This window comes from Cataglyphis hispanica, chromosome 1 (genome assembly GCF_021464435.1).
Source record: "Cataglyphis hispanica isolate Lineage 1 chromosome 1, ULB_Chis1_1.0, whole genome shotgun sequence".
Lineage (NCBI taxonomy): Eukaryota > Metazoa > Arthropoda > Insecta > Hymenoptera > Formicidae > Cataglyphis > Cataglyphis hispanica.
Window position 1 is genome coordinate 16,779,477 of NC_065954.1, and position 14,783 is coordinate 16,794,259.

The window sequence follows — 14,783 nt, forward strand, 5'->3', positions numbered from 1 at the left end:
AATAAATTTTTATTTCTCAAAAATATACATACCAAAGAATTCGACTTGAGATGGTTTTGCATCTACTTTTACTCGATTTTGTTGTACTTATCGTTAGGAACATCTCGACATGCTTTAATAAAAGTAATAACTTTGGATTATTTGGATATTTTAATCTTATACATATATATATATATATATATATATATATATATATATATGTAAATAAATTTTTGAAAATATATATATAAACACTTTAAGTAAAATTAAAAGTAAATTTGCTTGATATTCATAAAAATAAACTATTTATTTTTTATTGAAGGAAATCTGGATATTCTGTCATGTGTGAGAAATTCGGATATTTTGCATAATAAAATAATATATTATCTTGAAAATACAACTCTTGAGATAAAATAAAAATACTATTATGTAAATAAAAATAAAGCTATTTTCACGATTATTTTTATATCTGTTCCATTTTTCATCATATGCTGTCTGCGTTGAAACTACTTTGATCATTCTCCAACTTCATTAATATCGTCATAATAAAAATGTCTAGATATCAGTAGTCTTAAGATTCCACTTTCCGCAATGTTGCTAAATTATAAAAGCATTGGCATGTCTTACATGCTAAAATGTTTCTAAATTACTACATTAAATAATAAATTGGTTTAGCAATTGAGTCAACGTTTAGAAAACAATGGAATATAAGGGAGAATTTTTGGTAGTCAATATCTGATGTAATTAGAATATATCAAACAATCTAAAAACAAACGTGCTTTTTTGTGCTCGCGCAAAGCGAGACGACGCAAGGGGCGTTTATTAACTCATGCTGCAGGGTCGTAAACACGGGAGGAGGACGGAGTTACGGAACACATGGTTGAAAGAGCGGAAGGGAGGTCGGGTTGCCTCTCGAGCACATATCTCGCCAACAAAGCCCGGGTTCGCAACCCTACGAACTAGGGTCCCTTCGTTGGAACATACTTGCGGATTTAACTTGCCGCTTTTGGAGCGTTTCTATGCGTTACACGCGAGTAATATCGTAATGTGTCTGGCGAACATATAGATTCACCCCAGGAGGAATGCCTCGACAAAGCGGCGCATTGTGCCGTTTCAGAAGTCGTTATTTCGGAATGTTCGAGTAGATTATAACGTTCGAGCAAACGGATATTTAAGGAACGTTCATCTGCTTACAGTACTAGTAGTTGCACTATTCAATACTTATGAAGTAGTGCATCAGAATGGAATATATATGAGATATAATTATACGCAAGGTCTAACACATATATCATGTGTTGTTTTTTTTTTTTTTTTCAAGACGTGACAGAATTAAAGCAAAAAAATATATTTTAAATGAATATTTCGAAGAAAAGTTATGAATAGAATATATAGATAGCTATACATATATAGGATGTATAGATAACTATGGACTTTTTAGGGATACATCTCTCGACATGCTAATGTAAAAATAATTCTGGATTAAATAGAAGAATGAAGAAAAAGAAACTCCCTCTCTCTCATGAAACACGTAAACATAAATTTAAAAGTAAATTTGCTTGATTAAAAAAATAAAAGTAAGCTGCTCTTTTTCTTTCTTTTTTTTATCACACTAAGGGAAATTCAGACATTTAATGTATAGACATATAATGCTGAAATAATATTTTTTTTAAATATAAAATTATCTACACGCAATTTTCATAATTTTTTTTTATTTCCACAATATTAAACTCAATTTTGTTCGCTTATAAAAAATAAATACATTTTATAATAATGTTAATAGCGTTTATAAGATAGATTTTATAATTTTATTAAATTATAAAAACGCCAAGATCTCTTATATGTTCTCTCAAAATGTTTCTAAACTATCTTATATCTCCTATTAGTCATAAAAAAATTATATTAAAATTTATTATAAATTTATTTTAAAGTTTCAATTTCGATGAAACAAAGTTAAAGATATTATATTATTTGGATCATATAAAATGTTAAAAAATTGGCATAAATTTTCATCAAATTTTCGTATGAGGCAAAGAGTTCATTCTAAATTCATTGCAAATTCTCATTCTCTATTATTAGCAATGCTAATGTACTTTCGACAAAGAGCTATAACTCTTGTTCCAGCTTCTCTATGGCGACCTGAAATAAAAGATGGTAGAGCCCAGAGCTCTGGCGGCTGGGAGATAGAACGATTTAACGGATCTTGCGCAGCCTCGGGGGTTGAAAAGAGCGAGACAAAAGCAGAGCCTGGTCGTCTAGAAAAGCTAGCGTGTGGAGCGAAGCGTGAAGGGTTAAAGTGCATTCGAGTTAAAGCGAGTTCGCGCAGAGATACCGGGGGTGGATTTTTTTGCTTCTTAAGCCGCTCGACAAAGCCGAGAGAACGGCGAGCAAACGGGAAGTGTTTTGGAAAACTGACTCCGACTTTCCGTCGAAGCTCAGCCGAGGCTTTTCATTTCCGATTGCAGCTTTTCTATGTCGGCGCGAAGCTTTAATCGACTCTCATCTTGGCCTGGAGGAAACTTTGTCCCATGTGCGATTAGATCACGAGTGTTAGATCGATTTGGATTTTCTCATTTGCGAAATGAAGTTCTTTACTTGCGTAAAAGATTAGCGCTTTATTTCGGCAATATGGAGACGATCGGGATGATTTGTGACAGTCGAGTGAACGTGCGATTTTTTCTTGCGATAAGACGAATTAATAGATTGCTTAATAATTATTGAATTTAGCGCGTATCAAGATGCAAGAAGAATCTAATTAAAACAAAAAATTGATTAAGCTTTTTCTTATTATTTTTTTCTTAGGGAAAGTTTGACTAAATACTCTCTTTCGCTACTTCTTCATTATCAGTGAAATATTTTATTATTAAATATCATATTATTAAATAAAATGAAGATTGATGATTTAGTTACATCTGACAAGGCGAAATTTTTCTAACAATAATCTTTCAAAATCATTATTAACCGAATTTTTCTTTCGAAATTTGCAAAAGTTAAATTCAAACATAGACTTAGATATACAAGTGTTTACTTTTTAGAAAAATATCTCAGATTAATTTATTTGATTTAATATTTTGTACACTTAAGATATAAATAAACGAGAATATTCTCTTATCTTTAATTAATCAAATAGATTTTATATATATAATAATTGCATCTACATTGTTGTGCATTATTGTATCATTTTTAATACTAATCTAGTGTAAGGATCTTTACATGTACATGTATATATATATATATACATATATATCCGATCGATCGGATAGATTATACACACTGCTCGAGGCTGCTAATTACGCAAATCCAAAACTAGACGCGAAAGTTCATTTACTTGCTTATGCGCCTGATCGATTACTCATTTCCGACCGATCGCTCGTAATTCCGTTCCGAAATAGCGCCTGTGGCGGTAACGTGCGGCAATAAGAGACGAAGGTACCGTTCGATCGGCAGGAAGGTGAACTCAAAGGGGAAATAGACGGGAGAAAATCCTTTTCTTCGTATTGTCCCCTCAAGACGAGGAGAAGGAGAAATTGCTTCTCGCGCCGGCATTGTCGAGGATCTTTCGTCGTTCCCAGGACGATCTTTCTTTTTCGGAATTCCTTATCGATAGAGAGAAAGAAAGAGAAAGAACTTAACGCTTCCTTTATAAAAAAGATTCTTCTGTTTCGAAAGAACAACGAAATTTTGCGAACGTGATCGGATAGCGAGTTTTCCCTCGCTCATGCGAATTCTTCCCTCGGATTCGGTTTTTTCAAAGTCCTGAAAATATCTTATCTTCTTTTCCGGATTCCAAATATCTTTCCGACGCCTTTCTGACCTTCCTCAATCGCGATAATTGACGTTTTTATCCAGAAAATCTTTTTCGCGTAGCAACAACTTAGCTTGATCTTAATAACAGCTGGATCCTTCCTTCGAGCATTTTGGCCATGAATTCGTGAAAAATCTTATTATCTTTTAAACGTTATGAAAGATCACGTATTCGCTAAAGCGGATGTATTTTGATAATGGCATATTTTATCCAAGACTGAAATAAGTTATTAAATATACTTTAAGATCCTGTGCTCTTCAGAAGAAAATAAAATTTGTCCTGAAATTTTTTTTTTTTTTTAATGCGGAAAAAGAGAAATATGAAAAACGAATATAAATTTTTGATCTGTTTAGAATAGAAAAATAACTAAATGGGCAACATGAATATATTTATATCTCTTTTAACTATGAAACTTATATTTTTATTTTTGTTTAAATAAAAAGAAAACAGATTCAATATGCGAAAACATAAAAAAATAATTATAAAAAAAAATGGATAGATTTTAATGTATTTAACCGCCACTACAATATTTCATATTTTCTTACTTTTTGATCTTTACATCGTACTTTACATCTCTCGATGAAAATGTTCCGACACAGCTCGGTTGTAAAAAGAAAGCGCGACATATTTTCCATGCCACTGTATATTTTAGGGACAATTTTCGCGAGAACAGAAGGTCGCGCGGGTCCCGTGAAAAAAGAACAGTATACATATATACCGGTAAGGTGTTCTCCGTTTTAATCCGGAATAAGGTCGAAACTTCCCGCGACTCGTGTTTTGCATCTTTCATATCCTTAAATTGAGCATGCGGTTGAACGTTGCACTCCGTAGAGCGGGATTAATTATCCAACTGTGGGATATTTCCTATAAATCCCTAGGGATACGGCGAGGCATTTTCTTTCCCCTTCCTTCCTCCTTTCTCAACCGTCCTTTATTCGTGGATCGCTAAATCCATGGAAACAGACACAAAACCCGGAACGGACTCGGTTCTCTCTCACAGTCGACACACGAACTTTTCGTGAAATAGAAGCGGCGAAACTTGACTCGGCGTCAGTGCCCGACGCAAGTTCGATCCAATTATCTGTCGCATTTGTCCGAGAACGGACATTACAATAATGCCGATTCTCGCGGAGGATAACTTGGCAAAACGCGTTTTATATTGGCAGAGACAAAACAGCGAAAGAAAAAAATACCCGGAAACATTTATTCTATTCTTCTATATATGTGTATCGTTTGTATCTAACATATATTTGTAAAATATATTTGATATATAATATAAATAATAAAAATATGCGATCTTTATTAGTAACTTATTAAATTGATAATAGTAGATACTTATTAAAAAATAACATGCTTTTTATGAATTGTTAGAAAAATCTAAATTAACGTATACAAGTAAAGTAATAGCTTTGATAAACACTTTATCAATGTAATTTTATTTAGCAAATATTTATAAATTGTAATATATTATATATTACAATTATATATTATATATTATATAAATTATTATATTTATTTATTATATAAATAAATTATATAAATATATATATTATATAAATTAGTATTTATAAATTAGTATATATAATCTTTTTGATAATATAATTTATTATTCATTTTCTATTACACATACATATATATAATTTTTATTATTATTATTATTATTATTACTATAAGCGTTATAAAATGAATTATATTTTTCTCAATACTTGTTCCGTTTCTTTCTAAAAATTTCGCGGAAAATTTCCCTCGACATGGCCTTACTTTGGGAGGCTCGCAATATGTATTTTTTAATTATTCGCCAAAAGAACGCAGCTCGCTTTTACTGCACAAGTGCAATTAAATGGATCGTTAATGCGACTTTGAAAAGTTCATTCTATTACATCACTATGCACCGTCAACAGCATTTCTTTTTCTTTTGCTTTTTGCGCTATGTCAAACGAACAATAAAAGTAGCGGTCACTAGTAAAAGCCCTTGCAGTCTATTTTTTAGGGGGAATAAAATTTCTTTAAATACCTTGAAACTAAAAAACTAACATATATACAAAAGATAATTATTACCATTAATGATCATTATTAAATTTTTTCTTTAAATTGTTTTCTTCTTAAGGCAAGTTCAACTCTAAGCACTTTCTCCAATCCTTTATTATTTATTATTTTTTTAATGGCCAACATTTTTTTGAAATCAAATTCATTGGAAATTAAATTTAGATTGATTATGTCTGATATTATGGAATACGGTCAAAAGGATATTTTCAATAAAAATGAAAAAAAAAATCATGAGAATGTATTAATATTAGACTAATGACTAAGAAGCAATTTATTCATGTACTCAGTAAAAATATCTTATTGTTATCGCTTTCATTCAAGAATACTTGTAGAACTTATAGAACTTTGCGCAAGATCATTTCTGCGAAAAGAGAGAGAGAAGAAAGTGGTTTATAAAAAATTTAGATTTCTTTTAAAATGTACAGAGACGTACCGAAAGACTAGACTAAGCTCCGTAATATTGTCGTCGTTGTTGCAATTTTTTTTTTTTTTTTTTAATTAGTTGCGGGCGTTGTTTTTACGCTCGAGGCGAACGAAATTAGTCGGTAACGTGACTTTAAAAAGTTTGCGCCAGCGAGAGGAAGCGGAGATGCGCGTTCCTCGGCATAGCTTGTGGCTATGCACGCTCGTCCTTGTTCCGCTTACATAATCAAGAGAAGTGCAGAGACATCGTTTCGGAGAGACGCTATTACTAGGGCGAGAATGCCGAGTGTACGGCATTGAGGATTCCTTATCTCGTTGCAGCACTCTGCGTAGGAACGATGTATCGGCCATCGATTTGGTGCGGTATTCTGTCTACAAATGGAACATTCAGTAGACAGAATATATATTTTGATCCTAGTTTCCTTGAATTCATCTTTAAATTGGAACATTTTTCAATTATTCCACGATCAATCTAGAAAAAAAATCTATTTATTAAAAAAAAAAAAATTCTATTTTTTTGCAAATTTTTATTTTTCAATATCAATAATATTGGAGAATATTTTAATAGAAATATTTTTATTTAAAATATTCAGATTTCTCTCTCTCTCTCTCTCTCTCTCTCTCTTTCTTATACTTGTCATCCGGTAATAATTTATTAATTGGAAAAGAATGAACTCTCTCTTCAATAATATCTTCAATAATATTCTTTTTATTTCTTCAATATTCTTTTTATCTTATTCTTTTTACCTTTAATCTTATATTTCTCGAAGTGAAAATGCCTCTTGGGAATTTATTGTTGGGTAAAGCTTTTTGGATTTTATCGTTTCGAATTGATTTATATTTGCACAAAAGACACAAATGACAAAACATTCTTTCAACTAATACGTATCGAGTAGGCAAAAGCGTGTGCTTTGCCATGGAGAAGTCGACACTCATGGCGAAGCATAAGCCATCCATTATTCCTTCCCGTATGATAATCTCATAAAGAGTAGAAGGAAACTGCAAAAAGCCGTTAAAATTAAGATACTACCAAATGAATGACGGCGAATGGCAAATCAAGATGCGCAGTTTCCGTCACGTCAAAACTCTTTTCAAGAAAGGAAAAGTTGTTCCACCACTGCTTGCAACTCCACAACTGCACAAGTTGTCGTTTCGCTGTGCCGCTTCTCATTCTAAATTTTAATCCTCAATCACTGCTTTCTATCTTACAGATGCTCCATTTTCATCATTTTGATATTAAAAAATAAAAAAAATTATAATAATTGCGATCTAATTAAATTTTATTAGGAATTAGAGATACATTCGTTGATAAATAGATTTATTAGCACTCAAAAAAATGTTTCTCATATTTCTTTTTTACAAAGAATATAATGAATATCGTAATATGATATTTATTAATGGTTATAATATGATATTTATTATATTCATTTTCCGTATATTTTGCCCTGTTTTTCGAGCAATGGGAAAAATAAGTAGTTCATCTCAGCCGCATTCAGCCGTATAGCGTTTCACGATATGGCCGTTTCGCTTATTTTCTAAATTAATGAAAACACGAGAGTGCGAATATACGGTGGCCGGTACGATGGCGCGCAATGCAAAGTTTCACAATTAAAAGTTTCTCGGGTATCCACATGATACTGCACGTATATATATATATATATTATATCGTGCAAATAATTTATGCGCCGAAATCCGGTCTTCGATCCCCGCGGATATACGCGGGTTACGGATTTACGAGCTGGAAAAAGCCATGAATATTTTACGCTCGCTTGGCTAAAACAACGCTACCGTACTTCAAATGAATCGGCAGGCTGTTCCTTTGAGATTATGTGGGCGATTGCTTTCGTCATTCTCATTATGATGATCTGTTTGTTTATACCAATGGTCTGATTTTTTGAAAAAGAAAAAAGAAAAAAATCTGAAACTATTTCCATTTATTTCTGTTCTTATTTTTTCAGCTATAATTAATTGTTAATTTGCTAATTTGATAATTGCTAATTTGCTGCTATTACATCGCTCAATATTTCTCGTTCTAGTTATAGAAATTATTGTATATTTAAATTGCAAAATTTCTCATTCAAAAGAAATGCAAAATATTTCGATCTTGGAATGATATATTAGAATTTAAAAAGTTCAAAAGAGTAAAAATTGGAACTATTATTATTCGCAAATGCATTAATCAATCCAGGCCAAGTGAAGTTTCCCCTTACTAACTTTTTCTCTCAGATATCACGGGATCATATAAACATCGATGTGCTTTTACACGAATCTCAGCTACGCGCGTAATAGCCAGAAAAATTGCGCATTTCGCTATCGGAGAATCGTGATACGTAAATATGCAAACGCGATTACAGCTTCCTCGCGCGCGGTTGTTTATGAGGTGGAAAAACCTATGAATGCCTTTATCGTGAGAAATGCCGTTGATCTACGAATCGAGAGCACGGAGACGAGATAATTCTATCTAAGAAATGGATAGAGAATGGATTATATGCCGAGCACGTTTCCACGCTAAAAATCTTTTTCCATATTACATTTTAATATTGGATTTCTGGATCAATTCATAAAATCGATCTTACAAATAATTTTTGCACCTTTTTCTTTATTACTTTTCTGTCTAATTTAATTTTTTTTCTCTTATTTTATTCAATATATAGAATTTAAAAAATATTTTGTTTAATTTCATCATTTATATTACGTTACTGTTATTTGATTAAATTTTAATCGTATTCTTAACTGACGATATGCAATCTATTTAAATTTAAAACTAAATATTTTTATATCTGTACGCTACTAATTTAATTCATGATTATACGAGAAGCATTTTGTTGTTTTGTTAATTATGGAATAAGAAATATTGTGTGCGAAACGTAAGTCACTCTCACTAGTGGAGATAAATAAAACGTGACATCTATACCGCCATCACCTCGTTCGAGTAAAGTGCGGTTTTACTGCTAGCCCACTAGTTAGATGTATCTCACGGGGGTTCATCCCCCGTATCGCCGGAAATAAAGATCTCAAGTTTATTGAGCTCCGTTCTTTAGTCGGGGGTGGCGATTCGCCTCTTCGCTGTCACGTGAATCGATGCAGCTCGTAACTGCGAGAAGCTCGATTCTGAAACCTCCCTTTCGTTTAGAATTTCGATTAGAGCGAAACATTGCAAGATACTGTGCGCTCAAATGGAAAACCTCCACAAAGATTCTGGTGTTTCTCGAAAAGATCTTGATTAAAAAGATCTAGTAATAAATTGCCAATGTCTCTGTTACATTACACAATAATTAAAAATATTTTGAACTCCCTTGAGAAAAAGTCGAATTAAAATAAGAACTCTAATTTCGGATGTGGAAGCCCAGTGACAATATTTTTGAATAAGTTGTCCAATTTTCCTTAGCTCTTTGTCTTCATACATTTGCTCGTCAAGCGGAAATTTCTTCGGAACATATATTGTAGACTGATTGTGAGCTGTATTTTGCCTATAAAATAAAGATATTTTTCTTTCTTTTGCAACAGACAATTAAATTCCATATAAATTGTATACGAGCTTCGTAAATCGCATTGCCTTGAAAATCTAAATTGTTCTTCGGTGTGATAGTTGTAGTCGACGGAATAAAATCGCGATCCATTTATTGTCTGGAATATAAAAAAAAATTTTATTTCTCGAATAATAATTTTTCCGCACGCTTGTAAAGAAAGTCGCGAAATGTATACATACACACACACACACACACACACACACACACACATATATATATATATATATATATATATATATATATATCTTATAATAATGATTTATATAAAAATAATAGATCTTATGCCAGAAAAAGAAAATGCGAGAGAAAGTGTGACTTTTGGAATGCTTCATTTCTTTCCAAGATAAAAAAGAATTTAACCTTGATATTGCATTTTTTTCTTTTGCTACTACTCGTTGTAAACAATTCTATTAAGGAAAATGGGAAATTTTTATTGCGTGTGAGCGCAACTTGGAGGCGAATTTTCGCCGATTTAATTTCTCCAACTAGACGGTGCGGCTGCATTGTTTATGCTCGTGCGTTTGCACACGATTACTATGCAGTTCGGGACTCCTATCAGCCTGCTCTAAACACATTCGACTGCATGCATAAAATGGCACGAATGTTTTCGCGGATGTTTTTCTCATTTATCGAGGTGAATTTATTAAAAAATAAAATAATGTTTCTTCTTAAGGATTTATAACATGAAAATTAATTTTGAAAAAAGTATAAGAAAACACTGGATAATTTTATATAACTTAATTATATGTTTTCTGTATTTCATCTGAATTGTTGGTTTTAAATATGTTGATAATTACATGATGTTTAAGGATTTTTGTTAAAATAATATCTATCCAAAATTAATCCAATTATTTTGTTTTATATTTTCAGCTGACTTATGATTAAACAAGATTTTAATTGAGACATTAGAATTAATTGATGGTGTTTTTTACTTGAAGATATTAAAACTAGAATTAATTGATGATGTTTATATTAAAACTAGAATTAATTGATGATGTTTTTACTTGAAGATATTAAAACTAGATTCTATCTATAGATTCAATCAACATTTGAAAATTGGATGCTTTTTCGCGTTTGTGCACTCGCAATTTTGTGGGTTGAAAGAGACGCGAGGGGAAGGAATGGTCTGTTCAATAATTTCATATCGTCGAATTTTATCGGTGGCAACGATGAAATTTAGTTGTGATTTCACGTAGAGAAATATTCGGCGTGCGTACGGGGAGAAAAGAAATATCCGGCAGCAGTAACGTGTCGCGGACTGGAGAAACGAATGAAAGCGCGTAACCGATATGGATATGCGCCCAGCTCTCCGGATGGAAAGCCGTATTCAATAGAAATCCTATGGTGAATCGCCGTTACGGGCGCAATAGCGATTCGTTCGCTAGAACGTCGCATTAGCTTTTTTTCTCAATTTTCTGCCTTCGCAGCACGCGATATCCATTGATTACCGCGCAATAAAATTATCGTATATATCTCTCTTAACGAGCACCGATAACAGAGGGCATTTAATTCCGCCGATAATCTCGTGTGCCAAGAAGAACTGGAAAAACTTTTTTTTTTTTTTAAACTATCTTAGCGCACATATCTTTCAATAAAGTTTTTAAACGTGTAAAAAATATACGAACATTTTTCCACCTATATATTTTAAAAAGAAAATGTCCAATTCCAATATTTTCAAGAAACTAGCTTTTAACGTCAAACTCAATAGTCCTTTAGCTTGTTAAGCTTAATGGTCTGAAAACACGCTTCAACGTTCAAAGAAGATTTAAGGGACACATTGTGCGTAAAATATCTCTAGTATCTCTTTATTGTTGAATGTCTCGCTATTATAGATCGTCTTCCATTTGCAATCTAATCTATCTCTTTTCAAAGAAACAAATCTACGTACACTATGTATACATGAGCGTCGAGAATTGCGGCGATGTTCCTCGTTGCATCGATAAGATTGCATTCGTGGATTCGCAAGAAAACTCACGCGGAGAGATAGCGAGAAAAGGAAAGAGAAAGGGCGCATCAATTCCATTCCTATCGTTCTCCAGCGATATGTATTGAACGTGAGAGAGGAAAAATCTCGTTGGTGCGCAACAAGCTTGAGGAACAAAATTTCCTCCGCGTTTAACCTCGCGCGTATACATGGGACAAATCAGATCGGAAGTCAAGTGAGGGTAGAAATAAAATCGACCGGCACGACCGCGCACTGAAAGGTCCCCGACGAAGATTTTATTCGCGGTCAACGAATCCACGATTAAATCGATTTTTTTTTGTCTCTATTTAAGGGAGATTTATACCCCGGATATGGGTCTTTTATTTCCATCACGCCACTGATTTTACGATGCAAACGTATCGCCAAGTACCAGTGAATCGGAACCACGTGAACGCGAATAAATCTGTCGAATGTAAAAATTAGATTTCTAAATACGCTCATTCTCTCTTTCTCTCTCTTACCTTCTCTCAATTTCTTGGATAGTTAATTTCTTTTCCAAACTCAGCCGTTCCGCGGTCGTTTTAATAATTGCTGAAAAAACTTCAAGTAATTGGCCCAATTTCGCGTAGTCCGCGTCCGAAGCGGGAAAAGCACCCCACAAATTGCTTTTGCTCAAGGGAGAGATAGAAAAAAAAGAGAGAGAGAAATAAAAAGATAGAGAGAAACGATTTGCTGCCGGGCAAAGTATGACAGAGAATTCTTCGGACCAAAGATCTTTCCATTTCGTCGTGGAAACTGCGTGCCTCCGAAGTGTTCTCCGCGTGAAAACACTTAGATCGGCGAGATACTCTTACATCAAAGTGCTCGTAAAATTTATGTTATCGATGGTAACATCGTTCTTATTATAGTTCATAAATTTCCGTAGGAGCCTTATACGTTGGGTGTCAAAGAGGAATCGAGGAAGAAATGAGTCAAAAATTTATTTGCTACAAATTTGTTTAAAAAATTGATAACTTGTACTACTAAAAATTATAGAAGCGATAATAAAATAATATTTGAAAGCTCTCATCGCGTCTGTCGTTGCTTCGATTACCTTTTCTGCAATGGAACTTCACCGGCACACATATATCGGTTTTCCATACCGCGTTGCATCGCCGGATGGGGGTGGTATGGTTAGGCATAAATTTTCAGCCGGATGGTGCTGCGTTTCCGTCAGCGGCGTCGCGCGCAGAATGGCTTTCACGTAGTGCCCTGTCAACGCGACCGTTGAAATATTAAAATACTCGTTGCGCGATCGGCTCCGAAGTCAATTCTTTTTATTCTATCGAAGGAAACATCCATGGAATATATTCGCGGCACGGTTAAATTTATCGTACCGCGGTTTAAAATCTGCCATGTTAACATTGAACGGCTCTTTGTTCATGAACATAATATAAATTATAATGTAAAAATATACATGAAATATATTAACATTTAATCTGCATTAAAAAATAATATAAAGAATGTTAAAATATTCTTTATATTTAAAATTTTAATATTTCAATATTTATCATGTTATTAAAAATGTATTAAAAATATTATTCTATATAATTCCAAGTGCATATCATATATAAAATTACATGCACATCTGATGTGTATAAAAATGCATGAAAACAAAAATTAAAAAATAAGAAATCTGAAATTTAGTATATCTTCTTGAATAGAATTTTTTTTTTTTTTTTTAAACTATAATATTTTTAAAATTAATTTTTCTAAGACGAGAAATTTATTGGAAGAGCCACTTTATCATAAATTTTAATATGAGATATCTTTTCATCTATACTCTATACGCACATGTGATATGATGCATCTCGCAATCACGATATCGGTACGTTAAGATGCATTTCGCGGTGCGACGTTTATCGAAGAAATTGCTCGGAGCTTTTATCCGCTTTTATCGCGAAATCGAGTGAGAATCTCTCCGGACGTTAGAAGATTGTTAAAGATTGATAGTCGATGATACGGAAGAAAAAAAATACGCAAGAAGTGCTCATTGACAAATTGATACAAATGGGCCAGGCGGCGATCGCGTTTCCTGCACTTTCATGTCTTCCGCATTTCTCGATTTACGGAAACGTCTACTGTCTGTTTTTATTCGCCAACGACGAATCGCGAGTGCATTTCATATATGCACATACATTTCACGTTGCAAAAATAATCTATTTAAATCGAATTAATCAAAGTTTGCTTTCTTTCGTTATACATAATAATATAAATGTCAATGTTTAAAAAAAATAATCTTTAATATAAAAAATAATCTTTAATATAAAAATTATAATAAATTATATTTCTGTGAACATAATAAATCTAGTTTTTCATTTTATTTTATATAAATGCAGTTTTATTCTAGTAAAACTTAATTTTAAATGTTATTAAGATATTTAAAATTAAATAAATTTTAATATAAAATTCTTTTGTCCCAAACTTTATGGTGGAATTTGTAGTTGAAAGAAAAACTTTAGATACACACTATACGCGACACAATTGATGGCCTCTATCGGATTACTCGATTTGTACTTTGGCTTTTATTTTTCCGGTCGATTTGCGAGAAGAGTCGCGTGTCAGAGTGAGAAAGTCGAATCACATATATTTGTCGTGCCATGGTGGCACGAGAACTTTTGACACATTGTAGCGCGAAGCCCCTAACTCCCCTAAAGGAATACACGTATATTCGTAGGAATGATGCTCACGGGATCGTGCGAGACTCGATTTTCTTCTCTCGATCGCGAGTGCCACGATACGCCCCGGCACAAAAGTGGTAACGAGTTTCGCTTTTACAAAATTGTTCCACGGGTGAAGTTGTACATAGTCGACAGGAATGTCGTACGTACATACACTCGTCCGCGAACTTTCAGACTTTCTCGCAAGCGAGCAACTATATTGTTCCGTTGACTTACGACAAAGATGAATCGCGCGGTAACAAAACGATTTCGCGAATTTTCTTTCCTATTACATTTTTATTATTCCATGTTGTAAAAGATTAACGGTCATTATATTAAAGAGAGAAAAAAATCAATGAGTCATTAATATATAAAAAAAT

The 14,783-nt window shown here is 33.0% G+C and overlaps 1 protein-coding gene across 3 annotated transcripts in view; it reads left to right on the forward strand.

Moving 5' to 3' along the window:
* Positions 1–14,783, forward strand: part of LOC126859036 (low density lipoprotein receptor adapter protein 1-like) — a 65,516-nt gene that overhangs the window by 35,712 nt on the left and 15,021 nt on the right. The gene's annotated exons all lie outside the window — the stretch shown is intronic.